Source organism: Pseudophryne corroboree, chromosome 1 (assembly GCF_028390025.1).
Source record: "Pseudophryne corroboree isolate aPseCor3 chromosome 1, aPseCor3.hap2, whole genome shotgun sequence".
Lineage (NCBI taxonomy): Eukaryota > Metazoa > Chordata > Amphibia > Anura > Myobatrachidae > Pseudophryne > Pseudophryne corroboree.
Window position 1 is genome coordinate 283990197 of NC_086444.1, and position 13268 is coordinate 284003464.

Genomic DNA, 13268 nt, shown 5'->3' on the forward strand with positions numbered 1-13268 from the left:
TCGTAGTCCGTAGTGGATGCTGGGGACTCCGTAAGGACCATGGGGAATAGCGGCTCCGCAGGAGACTGGGCACAAAAGTAAAGCTTTAGAACTACCTGGTGTGCACTGGCTCCTCCCCCTATGACCCTCCTCCAAGCCTCAGTTAGGATACTGTGCCCGGACGAGCGTACACAATAAGGAAGGATTTTGAATCCCGGGTAAGACTCATACCAGCCACACCAATCACACCATATAACTTGTGATCTAAACCCAGTTAACAGCATGATAACAGAGGAGCCTCTAGAAAAGATGGCTCACTACAGCAATAACCCGATTTTTTGGTAACAATAACTATGTACCAGTATTGCAGACAATCCGCACTTGGGATGGGCGCCCAGCATCCACTACGGACTACGAGAAATAGAATTATCGGTAAGTAAATTCTTATTTTCTCTAACGTCCTAAGTGGATGCTGGGGACTCCGTAAGGACCATGGGGATTATACCAAAGCTCCCAAACGGGCGGGAGAGTACGGATGACTCTGCAGCACCAAATGAGAGAACTCCAGGTCCTCCTCAGCCAGGGTATCAAATTTGTAGAATTTTACAAACGTATTTGCTCCTGACCAAGTAGCTGCTCGGCAAAGTTGTAAAGCCGAGACCCCTCGGGCAGCCGCCCAAGATGAGCCCACCTTCCTTGTGGAATGGGCTTTTACAGATTTTGTCTGTGGCAGGCCTGACACAGAATGTGCAAGCTGAATTGTACTACAAATCCAACGAGCAATAGTCTGCTTAGAAGCAGGAGCACCCAGCTTGTTGGGTGCATACAGAATAAACAACGAGTCAGATTTTCTGACTCCAGCCGTCCTGGAAACCTATATTTCCAGGGCTCTGACAACGTCTAGCAACTTGGAGTCCTCCAAGTCCCTAGTAGCCGCAGGCACCACAATAGGTTGATTCAGGTGAAACGCTGAAAACCACCTTAGGGAGAAACTGAGGACAAGTCCTCAATTCCGCCCTGTCCGAATGGAAAATCAGATGAGGGCTTTTACAGGATAAAGCCGCCAATTCTGACACGCACCTGGCCCAGGCCAGGGCCAACAGCATGACCACTTTCCATGTGAGATATTTTAACTCCACATATTTAAGTGGTTCAAACCAATGTGACTTTTGGAACCCAAAAACTACATTTAGATCCCAAGGTGCCACTGGAGGCACAAAAGGAGGCTGTATATACAGTACCCCTTTCACAAACGTCTGAACTTCAGGGACTGAAGCTAGTTCTTTTTGGAAGAAAATTGACAGGGCCGAAATTTGAACCTTAATGGACCCCCATTTCAGGCCCATAGACACTCCTGTTTGCAGGAAATGTAGGAATCGACCTAGTTGAAAATTCCTCCGTCGGGGCCTTACTGGCCTCGCACCACGCAACATATTTTCGCCAAATGCGGTGATAATGTTTTGCGGTTATATCTTTCCTGGCTTTGATCAGGATAGGAATGACTTCATTCGGAATGCCTTTCTCCTTCAGGATCCGGCGTTCAACCGCCATGCCGTCAAACGCAGCCGCGGTAAGTCTTGGAACAGACAGGGTCCTTGCTGGAGCAGGTCCCTTCTTAGAGGTAGAGGCCACGGATCCTCCGTGAGCATCTCTTGAAGTTCCGGTTACCAAGTCCTTCTTGGCCAATCCGGAGCCACGAATATAGTGCTTATTCCTCTCCATCTTATAATTCTCAGTACCTTGGGTATGAGAGGCAGAGGAGGGAACACATACACTGACTGGTACACCCACTGTGTTACCAGAGCGTCTACAGCTATTGCCTGAGGGTCCCTTGACCTGGCGCAATACTTGTTGAGTTTTATAAACATGTGGAAGACTTCTGGGTGAAGTCCCCACTCTCCCGGGTGGAGGTCGTGTCTGCTGAGGAAGTCTGCTTCCCAGTTGTCCACTCCCGGAATGAATACTGCTGACAGTGCTATCACGATTTTCCGCCCAGCGAAGAATCCTTGCAGCTTCTGCCATTGCCCTCCTGCTGCTTGTGTCACCCTGTCTGTTTACGTGGGTGACTGCCGTGATGTTGTCCGAATGGATCAACTCCGGGTGACCTTGAAGCAGAGGTCTTGCTGAGCTTAGAGCATTGTAAATGGCCCTTAGCTTCAGGATATTTATGTGAAGTGATGTCTCCAGGCTTGACCATAAGCTCTGGAAATTCCTTCCCTGTGTGACTGCTCCCCAGCCTCGCAGGCTGGCATCCGTGGTCACCAGGACCCAGTCCTGAATGTGTGGCCCTCTAAAAGATGAGCACTCTGCAACCACCACAGGAGAGACACCCTTGTGCTTGGTGACAGGGTTATCCGCTGATGCATCTGAAGATGCGACCCGGACCATTTGTCCAGCAGGTCCCACTGGAAAGTTCTTGCGTGGAATCTGCCGAATGGGATTGCTTCGTAGGAAGCCACCATTTTTCCCAGAACCATTTCATTGATGTACTGAGACTTGGCTCAGTTATAGGAGGTTCCTGACTAGCTCGGATAACTCCCTGACTTTCTCCTCCGGGAGAAACACCTTTTTCTGGACTGTGTCCAGGATCATCCCTAAGAACAGAAGACGAGTCGTCGGAATCAGCTGCGATTTTGGAATATTGAGAATCCAATCGTGCTGCCGCAACACTACCTGAGATAGTGCTACACCGACCTCCAACTGTTACCTGGATCTTACCCTTATCAGGGAATCGTCCAAGTAAGGGATAACTAAAATTCCCTTCCTTCGAAGGAGTATCATCATTTCGGCCATTACCTTGGTAAAGACCCGGGGTGCCGTGGACCATCCATACGGCAGCGTCTGAAACTGATAGTGACAGTTCTGTACCATAAACCTGAGGTACCCTTGGTGAGAAGGGTAAATTGGGACATGAAGGTAAGCATCCTTGATGTCCCGAGACATCATGTAGTCCCCTTCTTCCAGGTTCGCAATCACTGCTCTGAGTGACTCAATCTTGAATTTGAACCTCCGTATGTAAGTGTTCAAGATTTTAGATTTAGAATCGGTCTCACCGAACCGTCCGGCTTCGGTACTACAACAGTGTGGAATAATACCCCGTTCCCTGTTGCAGGAGGGGTACCTTGATTATCACCTGCTGGGAATACAGCTTGTGAATGGCTTCCAAAACTGCCTCCCTGTCAGAAGGAGACATCGTTAAAGCCGACTTTAGGAAACGGCGAGGGGGAGACGTGTCGAATTCCAATTTGTACCCCTGAGATATCACCTGAAGGATCCAGGGGTCTACTTGCGAGTGAGCCCACTGCGCGCTGAAATTCATTGAGACGGGCCCCCACCGTGCCTGATTCTGCTTGTAAAGCCCCAGCGTCATACTGAGGGCTTGGCAGAGGCGGGAGAGGGTTTCTGTTCCTGGGAACTGGCTGATTTCTGCAGCCTTTTTTCCTCTCCCTCTGTCACGGGGCAGAAATGAGGATCCTTTTGCCCCCTTGCCCGCGAAAAGACTGCGCCTGATAATACGGCGTCTTCTTATGTTGAGAGGCGACCTGGGGTACAAACGTGGATTTCCCAGCTGTTGCCGTGGCCACCAGGTCTGAAAGACCGACCCCAAATAACTCCTCCCCTTAATAAGGCAATACTTCCAAATGCCGTTTGGAATCCGCATCACCTGACCACTGTCGTGTCCATAACCCTCTACTGGCAGAAATGGACAACGCACTTAGACTTGATGCCAGTCGGCAAATATTCCGCTGTGCATCACCCATATATAGAAATGCATCTTTTAAATGCTCTATAGGCAATAATATACTGTCCCTATCTAGGGTATCAATATTTTTAGTCAGGGAATCCGACCACGCCAACCCAGCACTGCACATCCAGGCTGAGGCGTTTGCTGGTCGCAGTATAACACCAGTATGTGTGTAAATACATTTTAGGATACCCTCCTGCTTTCTATCAGCAGGATCCCTAAGGGCGGCCATCTCCAGAGAGGGTAGAGCCCTTGTTCTTACAAGCGTGTGAGCGCCTTATCCCCCCTAGGGGGTGTTTCCCAACGCGCCCTAACTTCTGGCGGGAAAGGGTATAACGCCAATATTTGCTATCGGGGTAAACCCACGCATCATCACACACTTCATTTTATTTTATCTGATTCAGGAAAAACTACAGGTAGTTTTTTCACTCCCACATAATACCCTTTTTTTTTTTTGGTACTTGTAGTATCAGAAATATGTAACACCTCCTTCATTGCCCTTAACGTGTGGCCCTAATGAGGAATACGTTTGTTTATTCACCGTCGACACTGGATTCAGTGTCCGTGTCTGTGTCTGTGTCGACCGACTGAGGTAAATGGGCGTTTTTTTGTTTTTTTTTTGTTTTTTTTTTAAAAACCCCTGACGGTGTTTCTGAGACGCCTGGACCGGTACTAATTGTTTGTCGGCCGTCTCATGTCGTCAACCGACCTTGCAGCGTGTTGACATTTTCACGTAATTCCCTAAATAAGCCATCCATTCCGGTGTCGACTCCCTAGAGAGTGACATCACCATTACAGGCAATTTCTCCGCCTCCTCCAACATCGTCCTCATACATGTCGACACACACGTACCGACACACAGCACACACACCTGGAATGCTCTGACAGAGGACAGGACCCCACTAGCCCTTTGGAGAGACAGAGGGAGAGTTTGCCAGCACACACCAAAAAACGCTATAATTACATAGGGACAACCTTATATAAGTGTTTCTCCCTAATAGCATCTTTATATATATATTTATATCGCCAATTAGTGCCCCCCTCTCTGTTTAAACCCTGTTTCTGTAGTGCAGTGCAGGGGAGAGCCTGGGAGCCTTCTCTCCAGCCTTTCTGTGAGAGAAAAAATGGCGCTGTGTGCTGAGGAGATAGGCCCCGCCCCTTTTCCGGCGGGCTCGTCTCCCGCTCTTTAGTGAAGTTTGGCAGGGGTTAAATATCTCCATATAGCCTCTGGGGGCTATATGTGAGGTATTTTTAACCAGTATATAGGTTTACATTTGCCTCCCAGGGCGCCCCCCCCCAGCGCCCTGCACCCTCAGTGACAGCGTGTGAAGTGTGCTGAGAGGAAAATGGCGCACAGCTGCAGTGCTGTGCGCTACCTTTAGAAGACTGTCAGAGTCTTCAGCCGCCGATTCTGGACCTCTTCTAACTTCAGCATCTGCAAGGGGGCCGGCGGCGCGGCTCCGGTGACCATCCAGGCTGTACCTGTGATCGTCCCTCTGGAGCTGATGTCCAGTAGCCAAGAAGCCAATCCATCCTGCACGCAGGTGAGTTCACTTCTTCTCCCCTCAGTCCCTCGTTGCAGTGATCCTGTTGCCAGCAGGACTCACTGTAAAATAAAAAACCTAAGCTAAACTTTCTCTAAGCAGCTCTTTAGGAGAGCCACCTAGAATTGCACCCTTCTCGGCCGGGCACAAAAATCTAACTGGAGTCTGGAGGAGGGTCATAGGGGGAGGAGCCAGTGCACACCACCTGATCGGAAAAGCTTTACTTTTGTGCCGTCTCCTGCGGAGCCGCTATTCCCCATGGTCCTTTCAGGAACCCCAGCATCCACTAGGACGATAGAGAAATTATCAGTTGTTATCGGGGGAAACCCACGCATCATCACACACCTCATTTAATTTCTCAGATTCAGGAAAACTACAGGTAGTTTTTCATCACCGAACATAATACCCCTTTTTGGTGGTACTCGTATTTTTTTCATTGCCTCAATCATGTAACGTGTGGCCCTACTGGAAGTCACATTTGTCTCTTCACCGTCGACACTGGAGTCAGTATCCGTGTCGGCGTCTATATCTGCCATCTGAGGTAACGGGCGCTTTAGAGCCCCTGACGGCCTATGAGACGTCTGGACAGGCACAAGCTGAGTAGCCGGCTGTCTCATGTCAACCACTGTCTTTTATACAGAGCTGACACTGTTACGTAATGCCTTCCAACAGTTCATCCACTCAGGTGTCGACCCCCTAGGGGGTGACATCACTATTACAGGCAATCTGCTCCGTCTCCACATCATTTTTCTCCTCATACATGTCGACACAAACGTACCGACACACAGCACACACACAGGGAATGCTCTGATAGAGGACAGGACCCCACTAGCCCTTTGGGGAGACAGAGGGAGAGTTTGCCAGCACACACCAGAGCGCTATATATATACAGGGATAACCTTATATAAGTGTTTTTCCCCTTATAGCTGCTGTATTTTTAATACTGCGCGTAATTAGTGCCCCCCTCTCTTTTTTTAACCCTTTCTGTAGTGTAGTGACTGCAGGGGAGAGCCAGGGAGCTTCCCTCCAACGGAGCTGTGAGGGAAAATGGCGCCAGTGTGCTGAGGAGATAGGCTCCGCCCCCTTCTCGGCGGCCTTATCACCCGTTTTTTTGTGTATTCTGGCAGGGGTTAAATTCATCCATATAGCCCAGGAGCTATATGTGATGCATTTTTTTTGCCATCCAAGGTGTTTTTCTTGCGTCTCAGGGCGCCCCCCCCCCCCCCCCAGCGCCCTCAGTGACCGGAGTGTGAAGTGTGCTGAGAGCAATGGCGCACAGCTGCAGTGCTGTGCGCTACCTTGTTGAAGACAGGACGTCTTCTGCCGCCGATTTTCCGGACCTCTTCTGTCTTCTGGCTCTGTAAGGGGGCCGGCGGCGCGGCTCTGGGACCTATCCATGGCTGGGCCTGTGATCGGTCCCTCTGGAGCTAATGTCCAGTAGCCTAAGAAGCCCAATCCACTCTGCACGCAGGTGAGTTCGCTTCTTCTCCCCTTAGTCACTCGATGCAGTGAGCCTGTTGCCAGCAGGTCTCACTGAACATAAAAAACCTAAAACTAAACTTTTCACTAAGCAGCTCAGGAGAGCCACCTAGTGTGCACCCTTCTCGTTCGGGCACAAAAATCTAACTGAGGCTTGGAGGAGGGTCATAGGGGGAGGAGCCAGTGCACACCAGGTAGTTCTAAAGCTTTACTTTTGTGCCCAGTCTCCTGCGGAGCCGCTATTCCCCATGGTCCTTACGGAGTCCCCAGCATCCACTTAGGACGTTAGAGAAAAACTGTTAGCGAGCAAACAACTCGGAATGACCACCTTAGTTGCTTACACAATGACATTACATTTCCAGAATCCCTTTAAACACCCCACTTATATATGACTCCCCATATAAAGGTAAATCCATTTCATTTAAACTATGTACCTTGCAATTCAAGTGCTTGTGGAATTTATTAATATATGTTGCATGCTACCACACATGGATCATAATGTAATGGAGGCAAAAGAGCTGTAATGTCTCTATGCACACTGGGAGCAATCAGATGAGTTGTGTGACAGAACCTGGAATTAACAATTAGCTGAAGAAGAATAATAATAAGTATTATTTACAAATGAATGAGGAGGGAGACATGTCAGCAATAACCTACCAACAGGGTGTGCAGTCATAATGTGGAGCCTATGTCGATATCCATAATGTCAACACTAGAATATTGAGTCATGATGTGGACATGGTTAAATTGTCAACTTCTAAAAAGTGTCAATATGGACAAAATGTTGGCATGTCACGTCGATATAAAGGAATACTTGAAAACTGTATAGTCGACATTGTGACCATGTTGACATTTCATCAGTGTTTACATAATGAATGAACATGTTGACACATTCTCTGTAGACATTATGACCATCCTGATCGACGACCTAATATATCAAACCCACCAGTTGTGGAGCGCAAAGTGACCAAAATCATCTAAAGTGACCAAAATTAAGTCAATTATTGGTGCCAATGAGCACCCATATTTCTGGTGGTGGTGAGCAGAAATCTGCCCTCAAGCTGGGCATACACTATACCAGGGGTGGGCAATTAATTTCTATAGGGGGCCACATGAAAAATCTGAACTGTGTTGGAGGGCCGAACCAATGATGCTGATGTTACTTGCGGTGGTTTATACCACCACTGTTAGTACTTGATTCTATACTTAATTGTATGTGGTTGTCCTAATAAATTTGTGGTTTTATGCACTGTGGTGCACACCGGTTCTTTTTAATTGAGTTGCACACATTACCTGACGGTGGATACGGGAATAAGGGGAAGACGCCAACCTAATTAAGAAGGTCTTAAGTGCACCAGATCCAGCGCTGGGTATTTATAGGAGAAAATTAAGAGACAATCGAACCTGGGACTTGTAGTTCTACAAGCAGTACTTGTGGTGCTGACTGAGCGGCGCGCTGTCAGGCAGGGAAGGACGACGGACGTATCAGGAGGCGCCTTGGGAACATGCTGGCGGTGACTGACAGGGGAGGCGGGCAATGGGGAACGATTGTGTCCTGCAGGATGCGCTGTGAGTCACTCGTTCTGTGTGCGCCTCAGCCAATAGCATTTCAGTATTGGCTGAGGCACACACAGGACTGTTATTCACAGCGCGTCCTGCAGGACCCGAGCATCCTTGGTGCAGGGAGCCAGTGGGCAGAGAGGGGCTGGACAGGGATTGCCAAAGGGCCGTTATGTGGCCCAGGTCTGCACTATACAATTCTCTGGCAGATAATCTGTGGTTGAATTGAAAAAACTGGTAATGGATGAGAGCAACTGACAATCGACCATTTGCTCCCAAACACTGGAAAATAGACAAAACCTTTTCGTTTATACAAAATGGTTAAATCACGGACAGGTTTTGTCCATTTTCCAGTGTTTGGGAGCAAATGGTTGATTGACAGGTGCTTTAATCCATTACCAGTTTTTCATTCTAACCACAGATTATCTGACAGATAATTGTATAGTGTATGCCCAATTTAAGTCAGGCATTTGAGTACCCAAACTGTAGTTAGAATGGGTTTAGCCTCTTTAAGTTGCTAAGCCAAGATAATTTGGGCACAATAATTATTGGGCTCCAGCACGACTTGCACCCATTGGTAAAAAAAATAAGAATTTACTCACCGGTAATTCTATTTCTCGTAGTCCGTAGTGGATGCTGGGTACTCCGTAAGGACCATGGGGAATAGACGGGCTCCGCAGGAGACTGGGCACTCTTAAAAGAAAGATTAGGTACTATATCTGGTGTGCACTGGCTCCTCCCTCTATGCCCCTACTCCAGACCTCAGTTAGGGAAACTGTGCCCGGAAGAGCTGACATTACTAGGAAAGGATTTGGAATCCAGGGTAAGACTCATACCAATCACACCGTATAACTTGTGATAACTATACCCAGTTAACAGTATGAACAACAACTGAGCCTCATTCAACAGATGGCTCATAACAATAACCCTATAGTTAAGCAATAACTATATACATGTATTGCAGAAAGTCCGCACTTGGGACGGGCTCCAAGCATCCACTACGGACTACAAGAAATAGAATTACCGGTGAGTAAATTCTTATTTTCTCTGACGTCCTAGTGGATGCTGGGTACTCCGTAAGGACCATGGGGATTATACCAAAGCTCCCAAACGGGCGGGAGAGTGCGGATGACTCTGCAGCACCGAATGAGCAAACTCAAGGTCCTCCTCAGCCAGGGTATCAAACTTGTAGAATTTTGCAAAAGTGTTTGATCCCGACCAAGTAGCAGCTCGGCAAAGTTGTAAAGCAGAGACCCCTCGGGCAGCCGCCCAAGAAGAGCCCACCTTCCTCGTGGAATGGGCTTTTACTGATTTAGGATGCGGAAGTCCAGCCGCAGAATGTGCAAGTTGAATCGTGCTACAGATCCAGCGAGCAATAGTCTGCTTTGAAGCAGGAGCACCCAGCTTGTTGGGTGCATGCAGGATAAACAGCGAGTCAGTTTTTCTGACTCTAGCCGTCCTGGAAACATAGATTTTCAGGGCCCGGACTACGTCCAGCCACTTGGAATCCTCCAAGTCCCGAGTAGCCGCAGGCACCACAATAGGTTGGTTCAAATGAAACGCTGATACCACCTTTGGGAGAAATTGGGGACGAGTCCTCAATTCTGCCCTGTCCATATGGAAAATCAGATATGGGCTTTTACAGGACAAAGCCGCCAATTCTGACACACGCCTAGCTGAGGCCAAGGCCAACAGCATGACTACCTTCCACGTGAGATACTTCAACTCCACGGTCTTAAGTGGTTCAAACCAATGTGATTTTAGGAAATCCAACACTATGTTGAGATCCCAAGGTGCCACTGGAGGCAAAAAAGGGGGCTGAATATGCAGCACTCCCTTAACAAACGTCTGAACTTCAGGCAGTGAAGCCAGTTCTTTTTGAAAGAAAATAGACAGGGCCGAAATCTGGACTTTAATGGATCCCAATTTTAGGCCCATAGTCACTCCTGACTGTAGGAAGTGCAGAAATCGACCCAGCTGAAATTCCTCTGTTGGGGCCTTCCTGGCCTCACACCAAGCAACATATTTTCGCCATATACGGTGATAATGTTGTGCTGTCACGTCTTTCCTAGCCTTTATCAGCGTAGGAATCACTTCATCTGGAATGCCCTTTTCCGTTAGGATCCGGCGTTCAACCGCCATGCCGTCAAATGCAGCCGCGGTAAGTATTGGAACAGACAGGGCCCCTGCTGTAACAGGTCCTGTCTGAGAGGCAGAGGCCATGGTTCCTCTGAGATCATTTCTTGTAGTTCTGGGTACTAAGTTCTTCTTGGCCAATCCGGAACGATGAGTATAGTTCTTACTCCTCTCTTTCTTACTATCCTCCGTACCTTGGGTATGAGAGGAAGAGGAGGGAACACATAAAACGACTGGTACACCCACGGTGTCACTAGTGCGTCCACAGCTATCGCCTGAGGGTCTCTTGACCTGGCGCAATATTTTTTTAGCTTTTTGTTGAGGCGGGACGCCATCATGTCCACCTGTGGCCGTTCCCAACGGTTTACAATCTGCGTGAAGACTTCTGGATGAAGTCCCCACTCTCCCGGGTGGAGGTTGTGCCTGCTGAGGAAGTCTGCTTCCCAGTTGTCCACTCCCGGAATGAACACTGCTGACAGTCCTAGCACGTGATTCTCCACCCATCGGAGAATCCTTGTGGCTTCTGCCATCGCCATCCTGCTTCTTGTGCCGCCCTGTCGGTTTACATGGGCGACCGCCGTGATGTTGTCAGACTGAATCAGCACCGGTTGGTCTTGAAGCAGGGGTTCTGCTTGACTTAGGGCATTGTAACTGGCCCTTAGTTCCAGAATATTTATGTGTAGGGAAGTCTCCTGACTCGACCACTGTCCTTGGAAGTTTCTTCCCTGAGTGACTGCCCCCCAACCTCGGAGGCTTGCATCCGTGGTCACCAGGATCCTTGCATGGAACCTGCCGAAGGGAATTGCTTCGTAAGAAGCTACCATCTTTCCCAGGACTCGCGTGCAGTGATGCACCGACACCTGTTTTGGTTTCAGGAGGTCTCTGACCAGAGATGACAACTCCTGGGCCTTCTCCTCCGGGAGAAACACCTTCTTCTGTTCTGTGTCCAGAATCATGCCCAATAACAGCAGACGCGTCGTAGGAATCAGCTGCGACTTTGGGATATTCAGAATCCTGCCGTGCTGTTGTAGCACTTCCCGAGATAGTGCTACTCCGACTAACAACTGCTCCTTGGACCTTGCCTTTATAAGGAGATCGTCCAAGTACGGGATAATTATAACTCCCTTCTTCCGAAGGAGTATCATCATTTCGGCCATTACCTTGGTAAATACCCTCGGTGCCGTGGACAGACCAAACGGCAACGTCTGGAATTGGTAATGACAGTCCTGTACCACAAACCTGAGGTACTCCTGGTGAGGTGGGTAAATGGGGACAAGTAGGTAAGCATCCTCGATGTCCCGTGATACCATAAAATCCCCCTCTTCCAGGCTTGCAATAACCGCCCTGAGCGATTCCATTTTGAACTTGAACTTCCTTATATAAGTGTTCAAGGATTTCAAATTTAGAATAGGTCTCACCGAACCGTCTGGTTTCGGTACCACAAACCTTGTGGAATAGTAACCCCGTCCCTGTTGAAGGAGGGGAACCTTGATTATCACCTGCTGAAGGTACAGCTTGTGAATTGCCGCCAGTACTACCTCCCTTTCCTTGGGAGCAGCTGGCCAGGCTGATTTGAGGTAACGGCCAGGGGGAGACGCCTCGAACTCCAGCTTGTATTCCTGAGATACCACTTGTAGAACCCAGAGATCCACCTGTGAGCGAACCCACTGGTCGCTGAAGTTCCGGAGACGCGCCCCCACCGCACCTGGCTCCACCTGTGGAGCCCCAGCGTCATGCGGTGGACTTAGTGGAAGCAGGGGAGGATTTTTGTTCCTTGGAACTGGCTGTCTGGTGCAGCTTTTTTCCTCTACCCCTGCCTCTGGGCAGAAAGGACGCGCCTCTGACCCGCTTGCCTTTCTGAGGCCGAAAGGACTGTACTTGATAATACGGTGCTTTCTTAGGCTGTGAGGGAACCTGAGGTAAAAAAGTTGACTTCCCAGCTGTTGCTGTGGATACGAGGTCCGAGAGACCGTCCCCAAACAATTCCTCACCTTTATAAGGCAAAACCTCCATGTGCCTTTTAGAATCAGCATCACCTGTCCACTGCCGAGTCCATAATACTCTCCTGGCAGAAATGGACATTGCATTACTTCTAGATGCCAGCCGGCAAATGTCCCTCTGTGCATCCCTCATATATAAGACTACGGGGTATATGCAACTGCGGTCGAATTTTTTCGCCAAAAAAAAATAAATCGTCAATGCAATTCAGTACTTTCCGTCAAAAAAACGGACTTTCAAAATTCGACTTTTTGAAATTCGACTTTTGTCAAATTCGACTTTTCTGCAATGATACAAGTGCTGCAATTCGACCAAAGTATATTCAATTGAAGTTTGGAAATTCGACAACAGTGCTTTTAGACAGTAAATTGGACATTTTCAATCCGCCACACTTTGGTGGGTGAAACTAATAATAAGAATTTACTTACCGATAATTCTATTTCTCATAGTCCGTAGTGGATGCTGGGACTCCGTCAGGACCATGGGGAATAGCGGGCTCCGCAGGAGACAGGGCACATCTAAATAAAGCTTTTAGGATCACATGGTGCGTACTGGCTCCTCCCCCTATGACCCTCCTCCAAGCCTCAGTTAGGTACTGTGCCCGGACGAGCGTACACAATAAGGAAGGATCTTGAATCCCGGGTAAGACTCATACCAGCCACACCAATCACACCGTACAACTTGTGATCTGAACCCAGTTAACAGTATGATAACAAATGAAGTAGCCTCTGAAAAGATGGCTCACAACAATAGTAATAACCCGATTTTTGTAACAATAACTATGTACAAACATTGCAGACAATCCGCACTTGGGATGGGCGCCCAGC

At 48.6% G+C, this 13268-nt stretch overlaps 1 protein-coding gene and 1 long non-coding RNA gene across 2 annotated transcripts in view; both read right to left on the reverse strand.

Annotated features, from left to right (window-relative positions):
• The window catches only part of PEBP1 (phosphatidylethanolamine binding protein 1), a 68900-nt gene that overhangs the window by 32136 nt on the left and 23496 nt on the right, over positions 1-13268 (reverse strand). The window lies entirely within an intron of this gene.
• LOC135064976 (uncharacterized) overlaps positions 7157-13268 on the reverse strand; it is a 29402-nt gene continuing 23290 nt past the window's right edge. Inside the window, exon 3 of the long non-coding RNA XR_010251276.1 lies at positions 7157-7335. This is a non-coding gene — a long non-coding RNA (uncharacterized LOC135064976). The remainder of the gene's footprint in view (positions 7336-13268) is intronic.